Source organism: Mirounga leonina, unplaced genomic scaffold (assembly GCF_011800145.1).
Source record: "Mirounga leonina isolate KUSES-001 unplaced genomic scaffold, KU_Mleo_1.0 Mir_178, whole genome shotgun sequence".
Classification (NCBI taxonomy): Eukaryota; Metazoa; Chordata; class Mammalia; order Carnivora; family Phocidae; genus Mirounga; species Mirounga leonina.
The window spans coordinates 10,521,315-10,537,536 of record NW_023270464.1 but is presented as its reverse complement, the minus strand read 5'-3'; the positions used below and the strand labels follow the sequence as shown (position 1 = coordinate 10,537,536).

General features: G+C 45.0%; 1 long non-coding RNA gene across 1 annotated transcript in view; it reads left to right on the top strand.

Annotated features, from left to right (window-relative positions):
- Positions 1 to 14,133, top strand: part of LOC118022997 — a 30,811-nt gene extending 16,678 nt beyond the window's left edge. Inside the window, exon 2 of the long non-coding RNA XR_004682619.1 lies at positions 13,839 to 14,133. This is a non-coding gene — a long non-coding RNA (uncharacterized LOC118022997). The remainder of the gene's footprint in view (positions 1 to 13,838) is intronic.
- Positions 14,134 to 16,222: the final 2,089 nt, after the last annotated feature.

Below are 16,222 nucleotides of genomic sequence, written 5' to 3'. Positions count from 1 at the left end.
TAGGAGACACCTATTAGCATCTATGGCAAACAACAGTAGCTTTTGTTTTAAGAATGGATATAGTTGCTACTGGACTCTCCTCTTTATGCCCAGTTGATGGCAAGTTCAAGGGTCCTCTGAGGCTCACAAAGCTGTGCTTGGCCTCAGGAGTTATCCAGATGAAAACTGGGATAGAAAATCCACTCCCTTCCTCCTTCTGTGCACAATATCTGCAAGTCTATTGCAGAGCCCCAGACATCTTTCCTCCCCAGGGGGTACTGTCCTGGTCAATGGGCTGACACCTTGCTGTCTGGGTTCTCCTTGTCCTCTAAGGAGAGACAGGGAGCCTCAAATCCAGGGTGAGTGCTGGTGAAACCATGTTGGATGCTCAGGTGCGGGTCCGGGCGCCTGCCCAGGTATGTGCCCGGGTGTGCAGAAGGGGGTGAGAGATTGGCAATGCAGCCTGTCCGTGTGAAGAATGAGGGCATCTGGCCAGCAGGGGGCACCTTGGGTCCAGTTTGGCAGAGCGTTCCTTCCCATCATGGGCTTTTGTCCAAGATCGCACAGCGTTGAGTGGCAGAGCTTGGTTTTAAACTTGCACCTCTTTGACACCGATGGTTACGGTTTTCTCACCGTCCACGGCTCCGTTTCCTCAGATGCAGGCGGGAGCTTCTTACTCAGAGAGCCAAGAAGGCCCGGAGTTCTGGCATAGGCCTGCCTTGCGACAAACAGTATAAAAGCTGACAGAAGAAGCTCCACTGGGTTTTCCAGAGCTTCTCTGCTCTTCCCCTTGAGTTTCAGCATTAACCTGGGAACTTTAAAGAGAAGTATGCCTCTGATTTCTTGGATGTCCCCAAGGCCCATGCTGGTCAGAAGCTCATGGGGCAGCATAGCCAGGTGGCAGTGCTGGAAGGCTCCAGGTTGAAGGTGGAACCATGGAGGGTTTTAAGGACAGCAGCTCCAAATATCTGGCGTCCCCCACTGTGGCCCTCCCCAAGCCAAGAGCCTGGACTTAAATATGAAATCTCCATTGTGGATCAGATGAGTCAGCCCTGAGCCAGTGAGGCTTGTGATGCTGTGATGCTCCCATGAGGAGAAGCAGGGGACGGGGGGACATAATGGAAGCTCTGCTAGGGGGCTCATCACAGACTCAGCCCAAAGATCCACTTCTAAGTGCCCTGGGGCCAACCATGGGAATGCCCTTGTTTATCTGCAATTGTTGGCCTGGCTCTATCTCTTTGTCTCCCCACCCCCCTTTCTCTTTCCCTCTCCCTTTCTGGGGAGCAAGCTGCCCCCCAACTACCACCCTAAGCCCTTGGGTCCTGAATGTTGGAGAGGCTAGAGGAGGTTCAAATTAGCCACTCTCCCTAAGCAAATCACCTCACTTGGAATGGAGGTTCTTTGTCTTTTCATACCCTGTTACACAGGCTGCTGTCAGCATCAGATAAAGACTTGGGGGAAGAGGGAGGATTTGAATGCTTCTCCTGATGGTTCATCCAGGGCTAGAGCTTGTCTCTCTTCTAGCCCAAATTGCCTAAGTCACCATCTCTGCCCACCCGCCCTTGCTTAGGTGCCAAGTCCATGACAGGGAGGCAGTGTAAGGGGATGGAAAAGTTTGAGGATGGGAATTCTGTCCACCAGGAAAGACCCTGGGCTAGAAGAAGATGGGACCGGATATCCATTCAGAAAGGGAAATGCTACCTTTCAGGAGATGAATGATGAGAACAGATATTCTTGTTTTGTTCCTGACCTTTGGGAGCAAGCATTCAGTCTTTCACCATTAAGTATGATGCTACTTGTGTGTTTTTCTTAGGTGCCCTTTGTCAGGTTGAAGAAGTTCCCTTCTGTTCCTAGTTTGTTGCATGTTTTATCATGAAAGGGTGTTATATTTTGTCAAATGCTTATTTTGAATCTATTGAGATGATTTTATGTTTTTTTATTCTATTAATATTTAAATCTATCAATTTGACTAATATCAATAATAGTCTATTACTATATTATTAATATGTGGTATGCTAAATAACAACACCTCAAAAATGTCCAAGTCCTAATCTCTAGAACTTATGAATAGGTGACAGGACTACCAACCCCACAGAAATAAAAAGGATTATAAGGAATATTATAAATAATTGAATGCCAAAAAGTTAGATAAACTGGTGAAATGGAGTAGATGAAATGGACACATCTTGAGAAAGTGTCTACCAAAACTAATTCAAGAAGAAGTAGAAAACCTGAATACATCTACAGCAACTAAATTGATGGAGCTAGTCATCAAAAAGTTTCACAAACGAAAGGCCAGAACCAGATGGCTCCACTGGTTAATTCTACCAAATGTTTTAGAAGAATTAACACTAATCCTTCACAAAGTCTTCCAAAAAATAGGAAAGGATGGAAACATTTCCTAACTCAGTCCATGAGGCCAGTATAACCTAGACACCAAAACCAGACAAAGACATCACAAGAAAAGAAAAACTACAGATCAATATTCCTTGTGAATATAGTCCTCAACAAAACACTAACAAACAGATTCCAGGAGTATATTAAAAGGATTGTACACCATACCCAAGTGGGATTTATCTCAGGAGTAAAAGGTTGATTCAACATACAAAAATCGGTCAATGTAATTGTATTAGTTCCTATTGCTGCTATAACAAATTACCACAAACTTAATGGCTTAAAAACAATACAAATTGATTAGCATCTTCAAATATCTGTCTCTGTTCCATCATCCCACCACCTTCTCTGACTCTAATCCTCTTACCCTCCTTCTATAAGGACCCTTGAGATTAAATTGTTTCCAACAAGAGAATCCTGGAAAATCTCCTCATCTGAAGATCCTTAACCTAATCACATCTATAAATTCCCTTTGACCATGTAGGCAGGCAGCCTACTTCTCCCTCTGCCACTACCCCTGCTTGTGCTCTCTTGCTCTTTCTCTCTCTCAAATAAATAAAAAATCTTTTTTTTAAGATTTATCTATACTTTCTTTTTTAAAAGATTTTATTTATTTATTTGAGAGAGGGAGAAAGAGAGAGAGAAAGAGCAAGAGCAGGGGGAGAGACAGAGGGAGAGGGAGAAGCAGACTCCCCACCGAGCAGGGCGCCCGACATGGGGGCTCAATCCCAGGACCCTGGGATCATGACCTGAGCTGAAGGCAGATGCTTACCCAGGTGCCCCTGCATGTTATATCTTTTGCTGTCATTTTACTTTCATCTTATTTGTGTCTTTGAATCTAAAGTGAGTCTCTTGTAGATAGTACACAGTTGGATCATTTTTTTAAAAAATTCCTTTCATTAAAAAGCAATCTATGCTTTTTTTAATTGGAGAGTTTAATCCATTTGTGTTTAATGTAATTATTAATAGGGTAGGATTTATGTCTTCCATTTTGCTGTTTGTTTTCTATATGTCTTAGTTCTTTTTGTTTCTCTGTTTCTCCATTACTGTCCCTTTTGTGTTAAAATATACTTTCCAGTGTAGTGTATTCCCTTGTTTATTTTATTATATATATTTTTATTTTCTCAGTACTTCTTTTCACAACTTCTCTGTGATAGAAGTTGAAATAATACTAACTTAATTTTAATGATATACAAAAGGTTTGTTTCTATATAGCTCTGTTCCCTCTTCCTTCTTTAAGCTCATACTATCACAAATTATAACTCTATACATTGTGCACCCATCAACAGACTTATCATTATTGTTTTATGCAGTTGCCTTTTAAATCATCTTCTTAAATGTCTCTTTTGTCAATCTTCTAGAAGAAAGGAGTTACAAACAAAAAGATCAAATTATACTGTTATTTTACTCAGTTTAGGCTGGTGTAACAAAATACCTTAGAGTGAATGGCTTAAACAACATTTAATTCTTACAGTTCTGGAGGTTGAGAAGAATAAGATCAAGATGCCAGGAAGGTTGAGTTTTGTGGGGACCCTCTTTCTGGCTGCAGACAGCCACCTTCTTGCTGTATCCTTACGTGGTGGAGAAAGAGATCTCCTGTCTCTTCTTCTTAAAAATAAGTGCATTAATCCTATCATGAGGGTCCCAACCTCATGACCTAATCTGACTCTAATTATCTCCAAAAGCCCCACCTCCAAATTCCATCATGTTGGGGATTAGGGCTTTGATACATGAATTCTGGAAGGACACAAACACTCATTCCATAGTAACTGTCTTTTTAATTTACCTATGTAGTTACCTTTACCAGTACTCTTTGTTTCTCATGTGGATTCACATTTCTTTGCCATTTGTCTCCTCTGCCTTCCTGTTCATTCCTCTTCATTTTCTAACTTATTTCCTTTCCCCTACAGCTTCAGGCATCCTTTTATTTCATTCTGTAGGCCTGCAAGAGTTTAACTTCCTATCTGTGCAACCATTGACTTCTGCCACTTTCCAATGTCATGGTTCCCAGGATGCCTTCTCCCTCTGCCCTCATCCTAAGTACAGTGTGAGGGCACCTATTTTCCAAGCTATAGGAACATAATCCACTTGAGGAAAAACTGACTTTCAAAAAATATCATATTTTCTATCTTGTCTCTAGAGGCTGGGGCAGTAACCTCCACATTGTCTATTCTACTCTAGCCGGTTGCACATAATTAGCAATCATTAAATAAAGCAGTTGTCCCCTTGAGTAGATATGGGGCTCCAGTAGAGATGTTGTAAAATACAGGGTAGACTTAGTAATAGATATTTGGTAGGAGCAGACCACCAGGGCTGGCCATTAACACCACATTATTCGGGGCCATTGTTAAAGGACTAATCAATTGTGAATTAAGAGTTTGAGCCACATATAACTTAATTGTGGTATGGTGTCACCATTAATCATGTTCTGGAATGCTGAGAAAAGACTGAAATGAGCTAAAAGTCGAAGGTTTAAGGTTTCTTGAAACAAAGCTCATTTAATGATATTCATGAGTGAATGACGTATTGTGGTAACCAGTCCTTGGTATTAGTCCAATTCCATTGGTGATCCCAGGGGCTAGATAGCTGCCCAGATGCTGAGCTTTCTGGAAAACAGTGATTAGTATTCAGCATTTGTCTGGGGAGAAACCATATACAGCACATCTTGTATTTTCAAAGATCCAAATGGAGATGAAATGAGAAGGAGAGGTTTAAGATTTCCACATAAAATTCAAAAGTTGTATTAGGCTGGAGAGAGGGGCCAGTTCCTTGCAGTTGGGGACTTCCTCAGAGCCCCATAGGACTGGAAACTGACCTAAAGATGAAAGTCAACTTTGGAGGGACAGGAAACAAAGCATGCTTGGGGTTGGGAAAACTGCTAAGATGTTTTTTAATGCTATTGATCCAGCTATTATTATTACCATGAACAACAATAACACTGGCGACCATCTCTTTGGACCTACTCTGTACCAGGCTCTGTCCTAGGTGTTTTGTTGACACTGCAATATATACTTTAACTTTCAGAACAATCTTTCATGGTAGGTTGTATTATCTTTAAGATGTGAAAACCATGAACCACATGTACCCATGGCATTGAGCACACAAAAATTCTGGAGTTGGGGTGGTCATGAATCATCTTCCTGCTGCCTCTTCACTGTTCCTATAAATCCATATTGTGGGGCTGGTAAATCTGCAACTATTGTCTCAATTCAGTAATAAAAATATCTAGTTCCGTTTAATAGTCCAAATTCTGAACTTAGTTAAAGTGGAGATTACTCTTTCTCTTACATGGACTGGAAACCGTCTTGGAAGAGGGGTCCATGATAAGCCTCCCGAGTTTTTCTCGGGGCATTCTTCTGTGAATTGGGGAGGGTGGAGAGAAAAGGGGAGGAAGAAAGATCCCACTTGTCAGGTACTCATGTGGCTACTGAGTATAAGCATTCTTTGGGCCTCATGGGCACCAAAGGCTGACTTTCCTCCTAGAACACTTTGATAGGTTGCTTGGAGATATACACCCACTGTCCCATCATCTGCTGGGATCTCCCTTCTATAGGGCTGTGTGGGAGACATCTTTCCTCCATTTGTGGCTGACTTGCAGCTCCTTCCTCAGCTCCTGGATGTGGGCAGGTTAGAGTTGGATTCTTGCAGTCCCCTCACTACACAGTCTTCTTGGACAGGACCCAAGCCCCCCTACACTGGTTCTCTCTTACATGGAGCCCACATACTCCACACACTCTAGAAAGGCAGGCCGATCCTGGTGCAGCCACCTCTCTTGTGTTTTGCCATCAAAACAGCTAGGCAGCCTGCTATGAACTGAATTGTGTCCCTCCACCCCCCATTTCTATGTTGAAGTCCTAAGCCCCAGTGTGACGGTATTTGGAGACAGGGCCTATAACAAGGTAATTAAGATTAAATGAGGTCATAAGAGTGGGGCCCTGATCCAATAAGATTAGAGTCATTATAAGACAAGATGCCAGAGGGTTATTCTCTCCCTACCTCCCTTTCTCTCTCCTTCCCTCTCTCCCTGTCTCCCTCCCCACTCCACACTAAATTACATTCAGAGGAGGACCATGTGAGGGAACAAAGCTGCTGTCTGCAAGCCAGGAAGTGGGCTCTCACCAGAAACCAAACCCTGCTGGACCTTAACATGGGGCTTCCAGCTTCCAGAACTGTGAGAAAGCTATCTCGCTTGTTTAAGTCACTCAGTCAATGATATTTTGTTATGGCAGCCCAGGTGGACTGATGGAGTCCTCGCTCACATTTTTTATTTCTCTGGTGTGAGCTGGGCACCAGTCCACTGTGCCACTCAAGCTTCCGGGTATGTGTTAAATCCTGGAGAAGTCCCCATGTAGCCCCTTTCCCTAGGCATAAGGGAAGTAGGAGGCACCATCTCCCTCTCCCCATTGGCAGGGCCAGAGTGAAGCTCACAGCACACCCCAGTGCTCCCCAAAGAAATCTTTGAATCATCAATATTTTTGGATCCATGAAGTGGGTGTGGGGTCTAAGAGATGTGTGGTTGGTTTTTCTACATAGTTTGACAATTTTGGTCAGGCACTGTCTTAGGCATACAGTATCTACAGCCTTGATATCAATCCAAACTTTCACTTCAGTGCCACTTAGCACACACATGGGAAGAAGGTAGACCTATGTCTTGAATCCAGGCCTCTTGAAGATTTGTGGTCTTTCCGCAAAAATATTGCACCAACCTTCTGAAATGGAAGGATTTCAGGCCATAGGCTCCTGAAGGCAGGGATCTGTCTGTCATATTTACCACTGTTTCCTTTGACTTCTGACATGCTTAGCACAGAGACTACATTATTAGCAGGGGACAACTGCCATATGGACTAGTACAGTGCCAGGCACATCACAAGGGTTCAATAAATAACTGTTAAAATTATTGAATGGAACTCTCTAGCACCAGAAGGAGGGGTTGGGAATCAGGTAAAAATTCTGGGGTCTTCTGAGGGGTCCAAGGAAGCCTGTTCAGCAAAGGGGGACATAACCACCTGAACATTTCCCATGGGGCTAGACCAGGCCCATTTCCATTTTGGTCCAGCTTCTACCTCTCCCCGCTTCCTTCCAGGGATACATGAGCCATCTCCTCTCCACCCAGGGGCTGCTGTTCCACCTGGCCCCCAAAGGAGACACTTATAGGAGGACAGAACCACAATGGGTGAGCAGGCTGCAGCAGGTCAGAAGAAACTAGTATCTCAGCCACCCTGGAGGGGAGGAGTCCCCGCCTGGGTCCAGCCCTCAGATAAAGCTGCAGTCCATGGTTTGGTGGATCGTCTTTAGCCCTTGGTCAAAGCAAGTGGAAAAAAGAGAGAGAAAGAGAGAGAGAGAAGCCCAGTTTAGGACAGGGGCCAAGGCTCATTGCTGCTTTCCGTTTCACCCCTAAAGTGCTGTGTGACCTTGGCAAAAATCAATATTCTCTAAACAGGCTGGGTACGGGGGGAGTCTGCTGGCTAATGTGTCACCCGTGTATGTTGCAAGGAATAATGAAATAGGCTCCACGAAGCCTGTTTTGTCCTTGAGGGACAAACAGTACAAGCTATTTATTTTAGGAGCATGGCTTCACCAGCTCTTCCAGCTCAGCTCAGAAACACCCCTGGCCATGCTGGCATAGTCTCTCAGAAGGAGCAAAGTCTAATTAGGTGACCTTTTCTGTCTGGAGCCTAGCTGGCCTCATCTGAGCAGAGGGCAAACAGGGTGTTAGGCAGCAAGGTCCTCTGTATCTGACCATGGCTGTCTCTTGTCCTCATTCACTCATCCAGACTCTTTATTGAGCCCTTCATCTGCAACAGGCCCAGGGGGTGCAAACATACTGGTCTTTGCACCCCCAGTTTCAACTCCTATCACCGCCATGATGCTGCACCCCATGTTCCAGCAACTTTTCATCTACCCCGTCCCTTCTACCCGGAATGCCCTTTTCTCATCTCTGCCTGACAAATCCTTACTTTTCCGTCAAGTACCTTCTCTGTGAGATTTTCATGGACTCCATTAAGCAGAGCAAGTTACTCTGTGTTCCTGTCACTTTGAGGGGCAAAGACAAGAACACCTCACTGGCTTCAGCCTTCCTGGTGCTGAGTGTGGCCACGCCTACTGTGTCCGTGCTGATGGATGGCCCCGGATTACTCTGAACTACTCAGAGCCAAATAAGACCTCATTTGAGGTGGTTTCACCCATAAATCTGCCTCAGGACCTAGAACCCCCAGCCAGTATTCCTTCAGGCCCCTCAGGGGCAGTTTTTAGTTCTGATAAGGCTGGGGTCCGCGACGGGTAGACCAAAGGTTCAAAAGGTTCCTATCATCCAGAAAGCTTACATGATATTGAGATAAGGATATAAATATTTTGGTGTTTGATTTATTAGTGTTTTCTCTTTCCAAAGAGATCCAGGAAGAGTGAGGCCCATTTCCCAACTTGTTATGGGTCAGCTGAAGGTGTGCGGGCTGAGCATGGCAGAGAGGTACATGGTCGACCACCTGCTTAAACACAACCTATTGACCCATCTGCTCCCCTCCCGTGAAACCCACCCAGCCAGGCAAATGGGTCCCAGGGTGTCCACCTGTGGGTCCTGCCTGAATCCTCCGGATATAATGTATTAATAGCATATTTAAGGTAGAGCATGGCCAGCAGATCAGGAGAAGATTGCCAATGAAAAGAGAGTTTGTTGTTATTCACAGTTCCCAAAAGGGGGGTGCAGGGCCCCATGGGAAGCACTAGGGTCAGTCAGGAGGCAGATGAAGTTGATGTAGACAAAAGCCTTTACTGTGGTTTCTGTGGGAAGGAATGGGCAAGGCAGGGTGAGCAGGCTTAGGATTGCCTTGTTTGAATAATACCAGTGGGCTCTGGAGTATAGGATTTGTCCCTCGTTGCTTGAAAGCTCGTCCTGAGGTGATTAGGGCAGGAGGAGAGTGGCGCAGAGTATTCGAGTGAGAGCCTCACGAAGAAGGTAGCTGTGGGTGTGGTATGGTGGTTGGGGATTGGTTGGTTTGCATGTGAAAAGCACACTCTTGGACAGTCTATCCTGGGGTATCCAGATGAGCAAGTGTCTAGGGATTGGTTAGCCCTGGGTGGGGAGCTCTGTCCCACTATTCAGCTCTGTATTTGTAGTGCAAAGCAGCCATAGACAATATATATATATACAGACTGGCATGCTTGTTCCAATAAAACTTTATTTATAAACAAAAGCAAATAGGCAGTGGGAGGGAATTGGCTGTTGGGCCATAGTTTGCAGACTCCTGGCTCAGAGAGTTTGGTGTCCACAGGCAAGCATGCACAGGGTATGGGAGGGGGATGGAGAGACAGGGCTGGAGGCTGGACAGCATGTTGCCTTGAGAGTGAGCTGGGTGTTGAGCTTCAAGTAGGGAAGCAGTCAAGGGAGCCCTTATTAGACTTCAGAGAGTTGCTTTGGTATTAGAATGGTGGCCGGAGGGGGCAAGACTAGCCAGGAGGCAACTGCAATGAGCCTGAGCCAGAACAGTGTCCACTGGGGGTGGTGAAGAAGGACAGACTGAAGGGAATTTAAAGGACAGAAAGTGACAGGACCTGTGAATATCCTGTCTATGGGCTGGTTCTCAGGTTTCTGGCTTTTAGAAGAATGGGTGGATGGTGGGGCCACTCATTGTGATGAGCAGGCCTGGGGAGGGGCCATGAACATGAGAATTGACCCCTGCTCATTGTGGGAGACTCTGGAGAAGGGTGAAGATGAGCTTCCCACTGCACGTTCCATGGGACACCAACAGGTGAGCTAAGCAGAAGGAGGTATGGTTGCTCTCGGCCCTTGAGGATATAATTCCATTTCCTTCTCGTACCTGCTGTCAGTTAGCTGTTATTCCTCTGGGGTTAGGTGTCTTTCCTCTTTGGTTGCTTCTAATTTCCTTTTCATCCTTATTTCTTTTTAAAAAATGTTTTATTTATTTATTCATGAGAGTCAGAGAGAGAGAGAGAGAGGCAGAGGCAGAGGGAGAAGCAGGCTCCCCGCCTAGCAGTGAGCCCGATGCGGGACTCAATCCCAGGACCCTGGGATCATGACCTGAGCCAAAGGCAGACGCTCAACCATCTGAGCCACCCAGGTGCCCCTCATCCTTATTTCTGCAGTTTCACTACGATGTGTGAGGTATAGATTTATTTCTATTTATTCTGTTCAGCATTTGTGGCAACTTTTTTTTTTTTTTAAAGATTTTATTTATTTATCAGAGAGAGAGACAGACAGAGGCAGGCAGAGGGAGAAGCAGGCTCCTTGCTGAGCCTGAGCCGAAGGCAGAGGCTTAACCGACTGAGCCACCCAGGTGTCCCTTGTGGCAACTTTTGATACAAAAACTCATGACTTAATTTTTTTTTTTTTTAATTTTAAAAACTGATGACTTTCATCAATTCTTGGCCATCCTATCTCTCCAAATATGGCTTCTCTGCCATTTCTTCTATTCTCATCTTGGGAGCTCCTATGAGACAAAAGTTGATACCTTTCAAATTGTTCTCACTCTGTCTTAATGACACTTTCAGTAAAACCAACCAAACAAACCCAGAAAAATTTCATTTCTCAATACTGCCTTTTAGGTAAAATTCTTCAATCCTACCTTCCAATCACGAATACTCTGATTCCTTCAGCGTTACAGTTTATCCAGTGTTTTGAGTTTTTCATTGTAATGACTTTGCTTATTAATTACAAGTTTTCTTGTTGGCTCTTTTTCCTATCCTCTTGGTTTTGTTTCATGATTTCCTGTTCCTTTGAAAATGTATGCTACTCCTTGATTTATCTCTTTGGGCATCCTAAAATAGCCATGTCAGAGTCTGGCTTACATCTGCAACTGGCTATGTGCAGATAGGTATGTCCATCCACCATGGCTAGGTGGCATGGTCTAGACAGCAAGCCGCACAGGACTATCCAGTGTGGTTTGACCCATCGATAGCTTGGAAAGCACAAGTAATGTCATTATGAAGTGACACTGGTGATCAGTGCAATGCTGGAGGCAGAGAAGTCATTTCATGGTGCTTACAAGGGAGGCACTCAAACTTTGAGAACTTGGCTTTGCTGAATTACAGCCATCTGAAAGACAGCGGATCTGATTACTCCGTGGGCAGAGGTTTGTTTATCCTAAATGCTGAGCCAATGGCCCTATTAGTTTTGAACTGAGTTACATATTTTTCCACATTTGGGCAGAGCCACTATTTGCCAAGAGAAGGGTACATACAACAACATATTGTTATGTTTCTTCAAGGACAGGGGACTGTGCATCATCACTCATCCTTCCCTCCACCTTACAGTCACCACACTGCCCCATCAAAGTGTATTGACTTACACTGTAAAATGGTCATTTAGTATAGAAGTCATGATATAAACAAATTTGATACTCCATCATTTGTACATTGAGATGGGTGTTGCATTTGCCTTGGGAGCCTCTGTCCTAATTGAGCCATGTGGCCACTGCTCCAGAGGACACAGGGATCCTGCTGAAATTGCTTTAGGGCCATTATATAAGGCACACCAGAATGTTCCAAGTTAACCAACCCTGCGGTCACACTTCACATGTAGGCATTGTGTATATTCATGTATGTCCATTAGATATATACAGAATACAAATGAAATATATTATAATGTAATATATAGTGATATAATTATTTTATAAAAAACAATATTGGCAAAAATCATTACCACATCAAACCAACATTGCTGAACATTTGCAACACTCTCTCTTCCCTTTACTGAATTCCAATTTAATAAAAAGACATCTGGCTTCCATTGAAGTTTCAAAAATTTTCTGTATTTGATAGGTCAACAATTACAATAGTATGTTGACCTTGCGATATACTATTTTAATAATGTGTTAATACATAGCAATCTTTGGATGGAACTTCCAGAATTGCTATTTTATAACCATCAACTGGCATGTTAAAACTAACCTCAGTGGCAAGAAAGCCAATTGCTGATGTGTATCATTAGCCAAAGGAATGTTGCACGTGTGATCGGCACACACAGAATTAAGCTGGAAGTGAGCATCGGGAGACTTCTAAAACTTCTAAAGAACAGTTAGTTTGCAAGGATTCTGGGTGAGTGGTTTGAGAGTGAACTTTTAAAGGGTACTCAGTCATCTAAAGACTCAGTGGAAACTCAGTCCCTAGAGGAACTCACTCTTCCCTGGAGACCCATGAGTGGGCCCTCAGTGAAAGTTTCTACATCAACAACGGGCCCAAAGTCAGAAATGCACTATCATCCGAAACTGGAAGGAGTGGTAAAATGTAGACAGTGACCAAGAAAAAAGGAGTGAAGGAGGGATGGGTAGAGGAAGGGAGAGAGAGAATAAATAAATGTAACCCAAGAAGGAGACAGAAAGTAAGATAAAAAGATGGCAAGCATGGAGAAGAGAGAATGTTGAACACAGAAAATGAAGGGGAGAGAGAGGCTATGGAAGGAGCAGGGAGGAGCCTGTTGAGACCGCAGGGACACTCCTTTTCCCTGAGCCTCATTTAGGCCAACCTGCACGTCTGTGCACATAATGTCTGTGTGTTGGACCTTGGGAAGGGGCAGTCACGGGGTGGGGCCCAAGGTAGCCCTGCTATGTGCTGATCTGTATCCTCATCCCTCTGCTGGAAAGGAGTTTTGTTTTAGCTTGACTGGGCTCTATCTACTAAAGGACCCTTTGATTCACTGGGTCATTTACATTTTTCCTATAGAAGGATAGAGTCCCCCAGACCTGAGTAGCTAGTTTTTTCCAAGGGAAATCCCAGCATTCTCCTAAGGAATTCTAAGAGGAAAACCTAATTTCTTTGTCATTTTTGAAAGTTATCCCCTGAAATGCTGAAGCTCCCTGGGTTCTTTTTTTTTTTTTAAGATTTGTTTCAGGGAGGGGCGCCTGGGTGGCTCAGTTGGTTAAGCGACTGCCTTCGGCTCAGGTCATGATCCTGGAGTCCCTGGATCGAGTCCCGCATCAGGATCCCTGCTCAGTAGGGAGCCTGCTTCTCCCTCTGACCCTCCCCCCTCTCATGTGCTCTCTGTCTCTCATTCTCTCTGTCTCAAATAAATAAATAAAATCTTAAAAAAAAAAAAAAGATTTGTTTCAGGGAGAGAGCGAGCGAGAGAGAACGAGCAGTGGGGAGGGGCAGAGGAAGAGGGAGAGAGAAACCCAAGCAGTCTCCACACTGAGCTCAGAGCCAGGCATGGGGCTTGATCTCACGACCCTGAGATCAGATCTGAGATCAGACCTGGGCAGAAACCAAGAGTCGGATGCCCAACCAACTGGGCTACCAGGCGCCCCAAAGCTGCTTGGGCTCTAGAAGGGGCTGTTTTTCTGAGAAGGGCTTCAAAATCAAGGGGATGACAATCTCATAGTGGATGGGGGAGTAACGAGTGTCCTTCGTACAGGAAACCCCACAGTGAGCACCCACGTTGCATTGCATCCCAGCCTGCAGGCACATGAGCCTATCCTGACAACTCCTGGAGCCTCACAGTTAAACTTTTATTCCAGAAGCACCAGATGGTGGCGCCCCATCAAGCTTTACAAGGATCTTCACCAAACCTCAGACTCTTTGCCTCCTGAATCTGTCACTCTACTGTTCCAAAGATGAAATGAAAAGGAGAGAAAACAGCTTCTAGATCACCATGGCAACCATCTGGAAACACCTGTCTCTGTTGGCAAGGGGTGGCTGAAAAGGGGGAGAATTTGAAAACCTGCAAACATCTTGTTTTCATTGACTTACAGCTAGTTGTCCAAATATTTGCATCACTCGAGGTATATGCAAAAAAAAAAAAAAATCATTGAATTTAGAGTGCACTTCTTTTATCGAGTACAAACATATTCTGGTGCAATCCTGAACTTATCTGAAAATAATCTAAGTAATGTAAGTTGTAACCAGCAAAGGGGAAGTGTGTTCACTTAGTGCATGCACATTCTGGGCCCTGGGGATGTGGAGATACACGGGAGGCATGTGTTTTCTACCCTGGTGGCACTTACCTTCTAGATGGGCAGACAGACAACATGCTAGTTAAACAGGTTAACAGACTAGTGATAGGTTATGGTAAGAACTGAGGAGGGAACAAAGATGGCTGCCGCGACTGGGAAGTCACTTCAGAGTTCATAACATTTCAGCTGAGGCATGAGGGATGTAGATAATCAGCCATGGGAAGAACTGGGGTTGGGGACAGGTGGGGACAACACAAGTAATAGGACCTGCAAAGGCCCAAAGTGGGGAAGAGGGTGGAGGATCGTCAGACAGAAGGAGGCCGTGTGGCTGATGTGGGTGTGAGCACGACCATGTGGGAGGTGAGGACAGCAGGGGCAAGATCACACAGGGCCTTGAGATGAGAAAACTCCAGGGGTAAGAAGCTATTGAAGGGCTTTAAATGGGGGAATGCCAGGATTTATGTTCAGGAGATACTGCTTTGACTGACATGTGGAGAATGTATTGGAAAGAGCCAGAAATGAGGGAGGGAGATGGTCAGGAAGCTTTTGCAGGGTCCTGGTGGGAGTCTGTGACTCGGTGCCTAGTGGTGGCAGAGACAGATGGAGAAGCAGACAGACTAGAGGCATAATTTTGAGGTAGAACCAGTGGTATTTATGGCTACTTTGGACTAGGGATAGAAAGGGAATAGATAATAAATGGAGTCTTGGTCCAGGTTTGGTTCCTAGTGGGCCCAGTGATTCCTTACGGTCACCAGTGATCATTCCTCCTGTCCCTGAATGCGCACTTGGAATGGATTAACTTGGCTTCTGGAACAAGGCACTATTGTCTTGGGGAAGGCCAAGTGGAAGCCTGAGAAACTGCCTCCCTGTCTCCAGGCAAGAAAGTAAGTCAATAGGAATATTGCAACCCAGTGAGGGTGGCATATGTGAGCGTCATGCTGAAGGACCTAAAGAATGCAGGGGAGGTTATCCCATCATATATATCCCCATCAAAGTCATCAGTCGAGCCCTCACCAAATTTAGATTTGGTCCTGTCATATAACAGTGGACTACCACAGCTTTAACCACTGTCATAGAATTAGCCACAAATGGACTGCTGTGCCAGATGTGGTATTTTTTCTAGAGCTGATTGACAAGGTTCAAGATACAAGGTATAGGATTATGAAGCTAGGAAACACATTCTTTTCCATCTCTGTTGGAGAGAAAGACCAGAGTAATTCACGCTCACGTGTGACAGACAGCAGTAGCCATCAGGTGCAGCCTCCTCCAAGGGCTATGTTAACACTCTGTTAGGATGTAGCCCCAGAAGGCCTGGACTGCCCAGACCCTCCGCAGAATCCACACTGATCCACTGTATCCATGATATCCTGTTAATCAGACCAGACAAGCAAGAAGAGGCATGTAAATTGGAGGCCTTAGTAGGATACCTGTGCTCTAGCAGGTGGGAGATAATTACTGTGAATATTCAAAGACACATGGTATCAGTGAAATGTTTAGGAGTCCAGAGGTCTAGAGCGTGCCAGGACACCCCCTCCGAAGGGAAGAGCACTTGACTGCATTTTGCTTCCCCTACCATTAAGAATGAATCACAACAAAGAGCAAGTGTCGTTGGCTTCCGGAGGCAGTCCCAGGAGAATCACTCGCCAGCAGTAGGGCTAGGACTAATGGAGCCGGTCACATGTGCCATGCTGGACTTTAGAACTGCTATGGACAGTGGATACCATGTGCTTGCCCTTTCCCTCCTTTTAAATAGAGAGTATCTACTTCAGTTCTCCTGTGTCCATCCCACCATTTTCTCTTGGGTGTTGGAGGTTGTGAGGAGCCAATGTCTCTTTTGAGTTCCCTGGTCTTTATAGTGAGAGAAATAGTGTTCAAGAAGCTCTCCCTGAGGGAGCTGTACACAGGAGGAAGGCAACCTGCACCTGCACTTGACTTAGATCATGAGATCC